Genomic DNA, 12890 nt, shown 5'->3' with positions numbered 1-12890 from the left:
ATTTTATATTCTATTGAATCAATTGTCTTTTAATAGAGAACAAATATGAATCTCTCCCAGAAGGTTGAATGGGTAGTCCTCTTCAAAAATTTTTTTTTTGCCATGAGTGCTTCCAAATTACATCCATTTGTTGAAATGGTTCCATTGGTAATCCATCTATGTCTGGAGGCTTGTTTTTACCAGTGCCTTCAGTGCAGCTTGGATTTCTTCCTTTAATACCATTAGCTCTTGACCTTGTGCTATGGTTGAATGTACAGCAATCTTTTTAGTAGAGTGGCTTTGTGTATTCCTTCAATTTTCTTTTGATGCTTTCTGAATTGTTCAAAATGTTGCCCATAAAAATATCCTCTCTCCAGGCCAGATGTGGCCCATTTCATATGTGCTGTACTCAGCACAGCTGCTGTCTAAGTGCAGTGCTGTGCTCAGAGGGCTCTAGGGAGCTACATTTCAGAATGCTGGTGGAATATTACTTCAGGCACCTCATTATCCAAATGAGTACATCTCTGTTTTACTAGCTACACAAATATTTATATGACTAATTCGAAGGCCCCTTGGGCTCTTTTTATGGGTGTAATTGGTGACACTGATGATACTTTCTCTAAGTTCTCTGTGAGGATGCTTGAGTGGTGCATACCACTCCAGAGGCCAGCTGGAATTCAGGATGGTCACCTTAACATTGGGAAAAGATGCCGTGCATTAGAAAGTAGAAGCAGGAAAACAAACTGAGCACTCTGACTGAAGAATTCTAGAAATCTGGGATTTGGGTTTTTAGTTGCCGTCAGGTTTGCCCCATTATGACGACCCCTTACTAAAAGGGAATGAAATGTTGTCTGGTCCCGCACAATTCACAGTCAGGTTGGGAGTGGATGATGGAATCTAGAGGGTTTTCACGGACTGATTTTCTGGAAGATTTTAGGCAGGACGTTCTTCTTAGTCTGTCTTAGCCTGCAAACTGTTCAGCATCATAGCAATATGCAAGCCTCCCCTGACAACAGGTGGTTATTTTTTTTAAGTTTCTAGTGGGTTTTTATTTTATTTTATTTAAAAATTTAAAATGTTTTATTAGGGGCTCACACAATTCTTATCACAATCCATACATACATCAATTGTGTAAAGCACATCTGTACATTCTTTGCCCTCATCATTTTCAAAGCATTTGCTCTCCACTTAAGCCCTTTGCATCAGGTCCTCTTTTTTCCCCCTCCCTCCCTGCTCCCCCACCCCATGAGCCCTTGATAATTTATAAATTATTATTTTGTCATATCTTGCCCTCTCCGACGTCTCCTTTCACCCCCTTTCCTGTTGTCCATCCTCCAGGGAGGAGGTCACATGTAGAACCTTGTAATTGGTTCCCTCTTTCCAATCCACTCACCCTCTACCCTCCCAGTATCGCCCCTCCCACCCCTGGTCCTGAAGGTATCATCTACCCTGGATTCCCTGTGCCTCCAGCTCCTATCTGGACCAGTGTACATCCTCTGCTCTGTCCAGACTTTCAAGGTACAATTCGGATCATGATAGTGGGGGTGGAGGGGGAAGGAAGCATTTAGGAACTAGAGGAAAGCTGTATTCTTATCGGTGCTACATCGCACCTGACTGACTCATCTCCTCTCCTAGACCCCTCTGCAAGGGGATCTCCAGTGGCTGACAAATGGACTTTGGGTCTCCACTCTGCACTTCCCCCTTCATTCACTATGGTAAGATTTTTTTTCCTGATGAATGCCTTATACCTGATCCCTTCGAAACCTTGTGATCGCACAGGCTGGTGTGCTTCTTCCATGTGGGCTTTGTTGCTTCTGAGCTAGATGGCCGCTTGTTTACCTTCAAGCCTTTAAGACCCCAGAAGCTATATCTTTTGATAGTCGGGCACCATCAGCTTTCTTCGCCACATTTGCTTATGCACCTGTTAGTCCTCAGCGATCATATGATGCAGGTGTGCACTCAATGAAATGATTTTTTGTTCTTTGATGCCTGATAACTGATCCCTTTGGAACCATGTGATCACACAGCCTTGTGTGTTCTTCCATGTGGGCTTTGTTGCTTCTGATCTAGATGGCCGCTTGTTTATCTTCCAGCCTCTAAGACCCCAGACACTACATCTTTTGATAGCCGGGCACTATCAGCTTTCTTCACCACATTTGCTTATTCACCCTCTTTGTCTTCAGCGATTGTGTCGGGAGGGTGAGCATCATAAAATGTCAATTTAATAGAAGAAAGTATTCTTATATTGAAGGAGTACTTGAGTAGAGAGCCAATATCCTTCCACCATCTTAATACTAAACCTATAAATATATATTTGCATATGTACATGTCTTTGTCTAGATCTCTGTAAATGCCCTTTGCCTCCCAGCTCTTTCCTCTATTTCCTTTGACTTTCCTCCTGTCCCACTATCATACTCTGTTCCCACCTGGGTTTCAGTAATACCTTCTTTACATTACCCTTGATCATGCCCTACCAGGCCTGCCACACCCACCTAACCACCAGATTGGATCTCTTGTTGTTCCCTTGTCTGTGGGTTTGTTAACACCACTTCCTTACCCCCAACCTCCCCCTATCCCATTTCCCCCCGGAACTGTTGGTCCCGTTGTTTTTCCTCCAGCTTGTTCATCCAGCCTATCTTATTTCAACAGACCTGCAGAGATAATAACATGCACAAAAACAAGACAGAGCAAAACCAAGCAACAATGTACAACAAAACAACAACAAACCACTGACCAAGAACAAAACAAAACTCAACAAGAAAGAAAAGCTTGTAGCTAGTTCAAGGGTCGTTTGTTGGCCTTTAGGAGTGTTTTCCAGTCCAGTCTGTTGGGGCACCATGCCCTGGCCTCAAAGTCTACCTTCAGCATTCCCTGGGGACCTTGCCGCTCTATTCCTTGCCTGTTCTACTTCACTCCCCCAGTACTTTGCCTTGGTGTGGTGGGATCAGGTCAGGCGCAATTTCCACACTGCATCCCCAGCGCTTTCCCTTGCAGAGCCATGGGTCAGTGAGGGAAGTCATGTCTCATAGTGGGGCTGGCCATGTGATCCTCTCTGTGGACTGGCTGCTCTAATTGGGGTCATCATCCTCAGGGCCTGGTGGGTCAGGATGTGCTCCACTCTCTCCTCCTCCCCCTTCATCTGCTCCCATGTGCTCTGATCAGATATGTTCCTCTCCCGGACAATAAGTCGTTATTATGCATAAAGTTCTTATGCCTTTTAGGAATTTGACTTGGGTCTCCCATGTGAAATTTCCTCCTCTAATGTAGTACTGGTAATAAGTTGGGAGTGTATTTCTGATTCTAGGACTTACTGTAGCCCTCAAGTTGACAGATGACTCACAGTCTTCTTTCTGTTTATTATACTGTATCCCTTCCTTTGAGTATTAGCTTGTTTTACTTCCTTAAATGTAAATGATTTCCACTTCTCATTGACCAAGAAATTCCTGACCTATTATCCAGTTTTTGTTTGTTTTCATAACTTGGCTAAAAGGCTATATGTAGTTAGTTAGGGCCCAATTACTCTATAAAAGTATAAGGAAGTGTAAAGGAAGGACTATAACTATATGAATGGAGCAGCCAAGGCACAAGCAACACATTGTGCTTGCCTGGCAAGAAACAAAACAGTGGTAGTATATACTGTCCAATGGTTTAATTTGTTCTGAAAATTTTAATGTTGGATTTGTGTATTGTATAGTTACAGATATTTTACATAGTAAAACACTTAGACTACCTTAAAATCTTATATTAATTTACCACCTGAAAAATATCTTCTAAGATTAAATTACTGAAAAATTATTTTTCTACAGAAATTTCTTTTCTTTTTTCCTCCCTTCCTTTCTTTTTTACTACTCTGCTCTTGATGTTAAATTTAGACATTTAATCACACGTTAGCAACAAATGAGGTTAAAATTTTGCATCTCATGCAGTCCATGGATTACCTTTATTTCTGCCTCACCCTATTCTAAACATATGATAAAAGGAGCCTCGGTGATGCTCTGCATTAGGCCCGGGGTTAATCCAAAGGTTGGTGGTTCAAAGCCACCAACTATTCCGTGGGAGAATGATTAGGTTGTCTGTTCCCGTAAAGATTTCCAGTCTCAGAAATCCCAAATAAGGCCTCTATGAGTTGGAATCAACTACAGAAATTCAAGTTTTCAGAGAGATAAAAGCTTGTTGCAAGGGAGTCAGTTCAGGGCCAAGGAGAAGCTACTATAGGATTTGTCTTGCTTTGACTCTGGATCTACAAGAGCACCTAGAGAGGAAGAGAGAAGGAAGAATGAAGAACAAGAATACTGGGTTCTGTGTGTAATGTCACTATTCCTGCAAAGAGAATATGACTACAGAATCTTTTGATATCTGATGGGTAATTGGCAGACCAAGAATGAGATGCTAAACCGGAAGTAGGTTTGTACACAAAGCCAATTTTGAGCTTTCTATGTTTCCTTAAGGCTTTGATCTACTTGAAAATGTTTATATTTTGTATTTTTATATTGATTCAGTAAGACTAATGATATAAACTGGCTTAAACAACAAAAAAAGAGAATTTGTTGACTCACATGGATGTAGACTTCAAGAAAAGCTTAATCTGTGACTTGAAAAATATGAACCAAGACCTCCTTTTTTTCTCCCAATTTCTCAATTCCAATTCACGATGCTACTTTTGTAGTTCTAAAGTGCCTTCCAGCAGGTTCCAGAGCTACAGTCTCTGATTCTTTCCAGTAGGACACGGTAAACCTGAAAGTTTAATTCTGGAATTGAGTCTAAGATGATCTTGAGTGGCCTGACTTGGACCATGTTCCAATTTCTTTGGTGGAGGTAAAAGATATATGCTGGTTATTTTAAACCAATCACAGTCTATTTATGAACATGGAAAAGGTTAAGGTCCACCTAAATTGTATGACTCTTAAATTATAGAGTGGCAAAAATTATTATATTTTGGATAGGAAGACCTTGGTTCGAGGTCCAGCATCATCACTTTATATCTGTATGAACTTTGTGAATTGCTTGAATTTTACTAGCCTAAAAGCTTCCTTTGTAGATTCTTAAGTGGGAATAATCACAATAAGAGCTATTTTATAGGAGGAGTTTTGCAAGGTTTCCTCATTCTTATGATATGCCCCTATTGCATAGAACTGAGCAATGTTTCATTACCATGAGTCAGAGCTCAACCAATGATAATGGACAACAACAAACCTGTCCCTGCCAGTCACTAGACCTTTGCAGAGACCGTAAGATATCTTTGGACAGAAACTCCATTTAGCATCTTCCACAGATAGCATTAGGCTTGTAGTAAACACTTGGGCCTCAGCAGATGCTCATCATTTACAGCTTAACATTAGACTCCATTCTGATTTTTGAGGTCAGTTAACATGGTATGCATTACATTCCTGAGAGCCTTAGACAACTCACACTTCTCTGTGCATTCACAGATAGCTGAAAAATCCTTGACTCCTCAGTCATCTCCCTAGGATTTCTCATCCATCATCATAGGCCTGTCATTATCTACATGAATGTAAATAAAGGAGCTAAATGACTTGTCAAGCATTCTTTCAGATATATCATTTATTGAGCACCAACTTCTTTCATTTTTAGTTCATAGCATCTAATTCAGGGACAACTGTATTAGGTTATTGACCAGAATATTTCTGTTACTGAACATTTAAATTAAAAGAACAAATTTTCTGATCACAAATTTCCATTCTTCCAATCTCATTTCCCATTATATCTGCTCTTTAATTTCTTAAAAATTTTAATTTCTTAATCCCTTATTTTTTTCTCAGTTAACACTTAAAATTTTCACTTTTCCCGAAATGTTCTGGTTTGTTATTTCCACTGCTATCTTATCTCCTCTACCATCCACTATCCTTAGTCTAATTCTCAGTGCTGTTGAGCAAACCAACCTGTTGATATCTCTGCTCTGAGGTTCGCAGGATTTCTAAAGGAAATAACATATTACAAGTTGTGTCATGAAGTCGATCTTTTGATCATATCTAATCTCTCAAAAATGCCTTACAACCTTCAAGATAGTTTTTAGATAATTCTCTATACCAGTGGTTCTCAACCTTCCTAATGCCATGACCCTTTAATACAGTTCCTCATGTATTTCTCATGGGGTCTTGGTGACCCCAATCATAAAATTATTTTCATTGCTACTTCATAATTGTAATTTTGCTACTGCTATGAATCAGGGGACCCCTGTGAAAGGGTCGTTCAACCCCCAAGGGGTCATGACCCACAGGTTGAGAACTGCTGCTCTATACCAGCTGTTGGAAATAGTCACAATTCTCTACACTTTCCCTCACTGACAGTCTTCTCCTGACATACACTCAACACTCTTACTTCATACAGGAAATATGGTATGAGTTCCTGATCATGGATCAAAAAATATATATTCTAACCTACACTTTTAAAATTTATTCTTTCCTTCTTCATCCAGTTCCCTGGGTATCACAAATGGTTTGTGCTCAACTACTAACCAAAATGTAAGCAGTCCAGACTCATCCAGCAGTTCCTGGTAAATTGCATCCACAAGATCTATATCCATAAAAAGTAAACACGCTATCCATAAGAATTACAGCCAAGAAAACTCAATGGAGGGCAATTTTATTCTTGAACACGAGCTATCATGAGTTGAAAATGATTCAGTGGCAACAGGTTTGTTGTATTGGTTCTTTGGAAGGCAAATTTTACCAGTTAGGCTCTAGGTGCCTCTGCTGTTATACCAACAACCAATGAATTGTATCGACCTTTGCTTTCCTGCAGATGTAGCCTATTTCGCTCTTCCCATTCATTCCCCTCAGCATTAGACAGGATGTTTGTTTTCTGTATTTGTTCCTCTTTCTCTGTCCCCTCACAGTCAACATTCTCCCACTTTTATTTGACTCATAGGAACTCTTATTTATTTAACCGATAACAATTCTTTAAGTGCATAAATGACCTCCTAGTTATCTAATTCAAGGGAATATTTTCAACCCTACTCTTCATTTTGAGTCTTTTGTGACATTTGGCAATGTTAATGATTTCTGATTTGGGTTCTCTATTCTCATGATATTTTCCCATTTCAACATTTTTTAGTTCTAACTACATAATTAATATACAAATAACATTTTATTAAACTTAGAAGGGTCCCTTTGACTTATAATTCCTAAGTACAATGATTTTTTAAATATTTAAAAATCATTTAAAGTATTTTATTTAAATGAAAATGTATGCCAAAGTTACTTATCATTCATCCTTTTCATTAATTCAATAAATATTTAATAAATGCCTACTCTAGGGGCACACTAGTCAAGGCCATTAGTGTACAAGTTTTTAAAAGTTCTTGATTATATATAGATACTCCTAAAGTTATGAAAGGCTTTCCTTTTCCATTGTATGTTGGTTCTGATGTTGAATGGGTCATATTATTGCCTTTTTAATATGGATTTCTATAAATATGGAGGTGTTTTAAACAGTAAATCATAAAATTAAAACTCGGCAGTGACCACCTGAGAATTATAGCATTGAAAAATTATGGGCTGAAACATCGATGACAAGATATACAAAAAATAATAGAAAGCTATAAGTGTGGTTAGTGGTAACTTGAATAAATTGTAGTTGGAGAGTACATGTATACTTGTCTAGGATTCAGTCCTTATATTTCTTTTCTCTACCTGATTATTTTCCTTTATTAACAGATCCATTTTCATGAATCTAAATACCATCTACTTAGTGGTAAACATTCCATTTTTTAATCATAGCCTAAACATCTCCCTAAAACTCCAGACTCATATATCCAATTGCATATTAGATGTCGCCTTCATTGTCTGATATGTGTCTCAACACCTCTATATTCAAAATCAAACATCTGGTTTTTACTTACTTCTATAATATGGGTCTCCCACTGAGTTTAGTTAAAGTTTATTGTGCCAACCTGGCCGATAAACACGTGGGGTTAATTGAAGGGCAGAGGGATAAATGGCTCCGTGAGCCTAGCCTTTCTAGTTCTCGGGTCTCGTGCTTTGTGATGCCCAGACCAGGGTGAAACTGCCTTAGCCAGTTCCCTGCTTCAGCTGGTGAGGCTCATTTCCTGCAAGACATACCCAAGGAGAAGCCTCATGGATCTACCCCAATGCAGCCCTGGGTGCTGGAACAGCCGTGTGGAGACCCCTGCCAGCACTGAGATGCTTACACATTCACTGACTCGGCTTCCCTCCTATAGTTGGTGTCATAGTGTGTTTTGTGAGATGGAAGAGGACTTTGTGAATTCATGTTGGACATATGGGTTGATATTGGACTTGTGGGCTTGGGCAGCACTGGGTTGGGATGTTTTATTGATGTGCACTTGGCCTTTATATAAAACTCTCTCATACATATGAATTTCTGTGGATTTGTTTCTCTAATGTACTCAGACTTACACATCCACGGTTCTTGCTATTTCAGTTAATGGCAACCCATACTAATAATCTGGTCTACACCTCCTTTTTCTCACCTCTCATACCAATTCATCAAAAATACTGTGGCTCTACCTTAAATACATGGCCAGATTCCAATCACATCTGACCATCTGTAGGGCTTTCAATTTAGTATGTCACCATCATTTTTGCTTAGATTAATACTAGTCATTAGCTCCTTCTCTTTTACAATTGACCCCTGAAGTCTCTCTGCACAATAACTCAAATGTCCCTTCTCAAAACCAAAGCTATATCACTCCAATCCTCAGAATCCGTTCACTACTTCCTAGCTCATGCAAAGTCAACGGCAGAATCCTTACATGATCCTGGCCTCCCTCGTCCGCTATACCCCTCACTCCTACCCTATTTACAGTAATGATTCTGTCCACAGTGGCCTTTTTGCTAATCCTGACAAGTAAATTCCAAGAAGGTTGTTCCTTAAGGTCTCTTCTCTTTCTGGAACGCTTTTTCCCTTCATAAATTCACAAACTTTAAATCACTGCCATTGTGTTGATTTTGACTCATATAGTGACCTTGTAGGACAGGGTAGAACTGCCCCTTAGGGTTTCCAAGATTGTAACTCTTTACCCAGATTGTAACTCTGGGTAAGAAAGCTGCTCGTTTCAAACTGGTGATCTTGTCACCCATATAACCCCCCCACCATGTAACCACTACACCATCACTAATATCCTATGCATATCTAGCCTGACTACACTACCTAAAATTATAGCACCATAGCCATCCTAACCAGTCCTGGTGACCCACTGGTTAAGTGCTTGTCTGCTAAAAGAAAGGTCAGCAGTTCAAATACAGCCAGTGGCTCTGCTGCAGAAAGAACTAGCAATCTGCTCTTCTACAGAGAACAGTATTCAAACCCTACTCTGGTGAACAGCAGAGCAGTTCTATTCTCTTGCACAGGTTCGTTATGGGTTGTAATTGACTTGATGGCACCTAATCAAACAACAGACGACTTAACTCCCAGTTCCCCCAAAGTACTTAGAACCTCTTAAAAATAATATAATTAAGCCCCACCAAAGCAGGGTGTTTTTGTTGCTGCTATCCAGCGATGCATTTCTAAAAATCAATTCACAATAGGTGCTCAGTAATATCTAACACTGATGCATTGCATAAATATAACAAGTTTATTTATCCATTTCCTGTTAATGACATTTTTGTTGTTTCCAAGTTTGTTCTCATGTAATTGTAATTAACATGGATACGAGTCTTTGTGTAATTTGAATGAATTTACCTCAAGGATAATGTCTAGATTGTGATCTTCTGGTTGTTTTCTAGGTAATGTATCAGGTAGTATTCCTTGGGACAATAACTTAAAGAATTTAAGGAAGCGCATAATTGAGGGGAGGTAGAAATTGAACCTCAGTGTTGTTACAGAAAACCTCAGGGGCCAAGATGTGTTTAACTAATTCCTAGACAGGAGGCATCCTTAGGCGCTGGTTCAATTCCACCTGGAAGAAGACCTTTCTCTAGTGATGTGGGTTATGCACTGGGCTGCTGACTACAGTCAGCCTTTGAGCCCCCCGGCCTCTGCAGGAGGAAGATGATGATGCTGCTGCTGCAAAGATTCACAATCACAAAAATCGAAAGGGGGAAGGTCTGCCCTATCAACAGGGTGGACATTAGTCAGAATCTTCTTGTTGACAGTGAGTATTGTTACGGCAGAAGCCTCGATTCTGGAACTAGGGTGATCTTTCAAGCTGCCCTTAATCTGTGTTAAAGGCTTAGCTTCTCCACTCTCGGTCAGATAATTACCTTACCTTTGAGGAGCACAGGTGTATCTACTTAGGCAAGGGGCTTCCCTTCCATCAGGATAGTTTCCTGAGACAAAGCCAGTGCCTGGATGCTGAGGGGAAGGACCTAGGTGGTATGCGTCAGCATCTACAGATTTATTTTAAGAGAGAAATACTGGGTAGTAGAATACATGCATCTTCAACTTTATTCTTTCTGTTTTGTTCTTTTTAAATACTTCTAAGGAATAATCCATCTATTATACAATTCAATAGTTCAGTCATACTAAGAGTTGTACAATCATTGCCAAAATCAATCTTAGAACAATCTCTTCTTTCTTGTCCTCATTATCATTAGCTCTTCATTTCTCCCCAACTTCCCCAGCCATATCCCCAAGAAACCACTGATCTCTATAGATTTACCTAACCTGGATTTTCTATACAGAAAACTATACAATCCCCACCCTTAAAAAAACAAACAACAATAACAAAATAAAATAGAGAAAAATTTCAATCAAAAAGAAAATACAGAAAATTAAAAACCAGAACAACTTTTAAATGCGTCAAAAGGGAGATCAAATGATAAAGTGTCAAATTTTAAACTAACTACATCTTCCTTAATGCACTTTCCAGTTAAAATTATTTTTCAAATTGGTTGTACCAAATTCTATTACATTCTTTAATACGAGTATATGAAAATTAGTATTGCTATTTTTCCTTTTCTGGCATTTTCTTTGTTTCCTCACATAATTTTCTGGAAATTTTCTGCAGATTTTCAGATGCACAAATGATCTATGTAAATGTATCAAATCTATTTTTAACTAATTAATTTTCTATTTCTAGAAGCAGTCAATTCTTTTAAAATATCATAGTCTTTCTTTCCCATTGTTTGTCCTTCCTGTTATGGATTGAATTGTGTCGGGGCTCCTCCCCTGAGCCCTCCTCCCCATCATCTCTCAAGCATGTCTGTTAAGGCCACACAGGTGTAATATTGCAGCTATAGCAGCCTTAACTAATAACGGCTGCCCCACCTGTCTCCTGTGGAGAGGCTGGCGAGTTTGACTCCCAGACCACTTCATTGGAAGCTCAGTACTTAAACAACTTTATAACAATGCTTCCTCTCCTATACTATAATCAGTATTTCTATTTATTTTTATTGCAGTGTCCAGGCTCCAGTTTCACTGGTTGTTTTCTCTGCCAATATTTTTGTAGTTTTTTCCTTATCCCTATAAATTTGTGTTCTATGCTGATGTCTTTTTGCAGGAACCCTCTATTGTCTGTATTCCCTGTCAAAAAACAGTGCATCTCCTTCTGCCATGGACCTTATTGCACTAGTTAAAAACAAACAAACATCTGCGGGGCCAGCCCTAATACCAACCATGTGGACAGCCGCTAGCCTCCAGAAGAATGCACTTCAGAGGACAGCCCTGGGGCTACATTTGGGGAGAAGGGCACCAGATTACAGCACACGGGAGAAATGAAAGTGGGTGGAGAGGGAAGAGAGGACATCCTGGTCCACCAAGCCCCAAGGATGATAGTCCTGCTCAGAGCAGACAATGCATAGAGAGGACCATAGGGCCGGCCCCACCATGCGACACTACGTCCCTCACTAAACCATAGCGCTGCGGGGGACATCACTGGAGACTGCGGGAACAGTGCACAATCTGACCCCATCAGACTGGAGGGAAACACTAAAGGCATGCAACAGAGAAGCAAGGGGAGCAAAGTGAGGAAATTCCCGGGAAATACCAAAAATAGACTTTGGAGGCAGAATGTAGCACCCCATCAGTCTCGACTGGAAAACACTTGTAAAGGCCAACAAACAGACTTTGAACTATTTATTGATTTTTCCGTTTTTGTCAGTGGCTTTCTTTTTGGTATTATTATTTTGTTTTTGTGGGGGGTTTTTGTTATTATTTTTTATTTTGACTTCCTTTGTTGTTTTATTTGGCTTTTCCTGGTTTTTGCACTTATTAATGTCTATTGAGATAAGATATGCGGGATAAATAACTCAGAGATGAAAAGAATGGAGCAATGGTGGGGGCTGGTACGGGAGCAGGGGAGGTGGGAGAAAGGAAGGGGGTGGGGGGAAGTAACCCATGAACAAGGGAACAATAAGTGAACTAAAATCAATGGAGAGAAGGACATAGGATGCCTAGTGGGACTTAATCAAGGGCAATGTAGTAGCAGTGAATTACTAAACTAGAATGAAGGCTGAACATGATGGTGGGACAAGCGGATAGTAAAAGGAAATAGAGGAAAGAACCAGGAGGCAAAGGACATTTTAGAGATCTAAATACAGGCATGTACATATGTAAATATATATAATGAGAGGGGAATAGAACTATTTACTCATATCTACATATAAGAATTAAGGTTTGAGATGGACATTGGGCCTTAGCTCAAGTATTCCCTCAACACAAGAACACTTTGTTCTAACAATCTGGTATTCTGTGATGCTCACCTTCCCTACATGGTTGCTGAAGACAAAATGTGTGCATAAGCAAATGTGGTGAAGAAAACTGATGGTGCCTAGCTATAAAAGAAATAGCATCTGGGGTCTTAAAAGCTTGAAGATAAACAAGTGGCCATCTAGCTCAGAAGCAGCAAAGCCCTGGTGGAAGAAGCACACCAGCCTGTGTGATCATGAGGTGTCGATGGGATCAGGTGTCAGGCATCTAAGACCCAGAACAAAATCATATCCAATGTGAATTGGTGGAATGGGCGGGGGGCA

The sequence above is a fragment of the Tenrec ecaudatus genome, chromosome 1 (assembly GCF_050624435.1).
Source record: "Tenrec ecaudatus isolate mTenEca1 chromosome 1, mTenEca1.hap1, whole genome shotgun sequence".
NCBI lineage: Eukaryota > Metazoa > Chordata > Mammalia > Afrosoricida > Tenrecidae > Tenrec > Tenrec ecaudatus.
Note: the sequence above shows the minus strand (reverse complement) of the source record.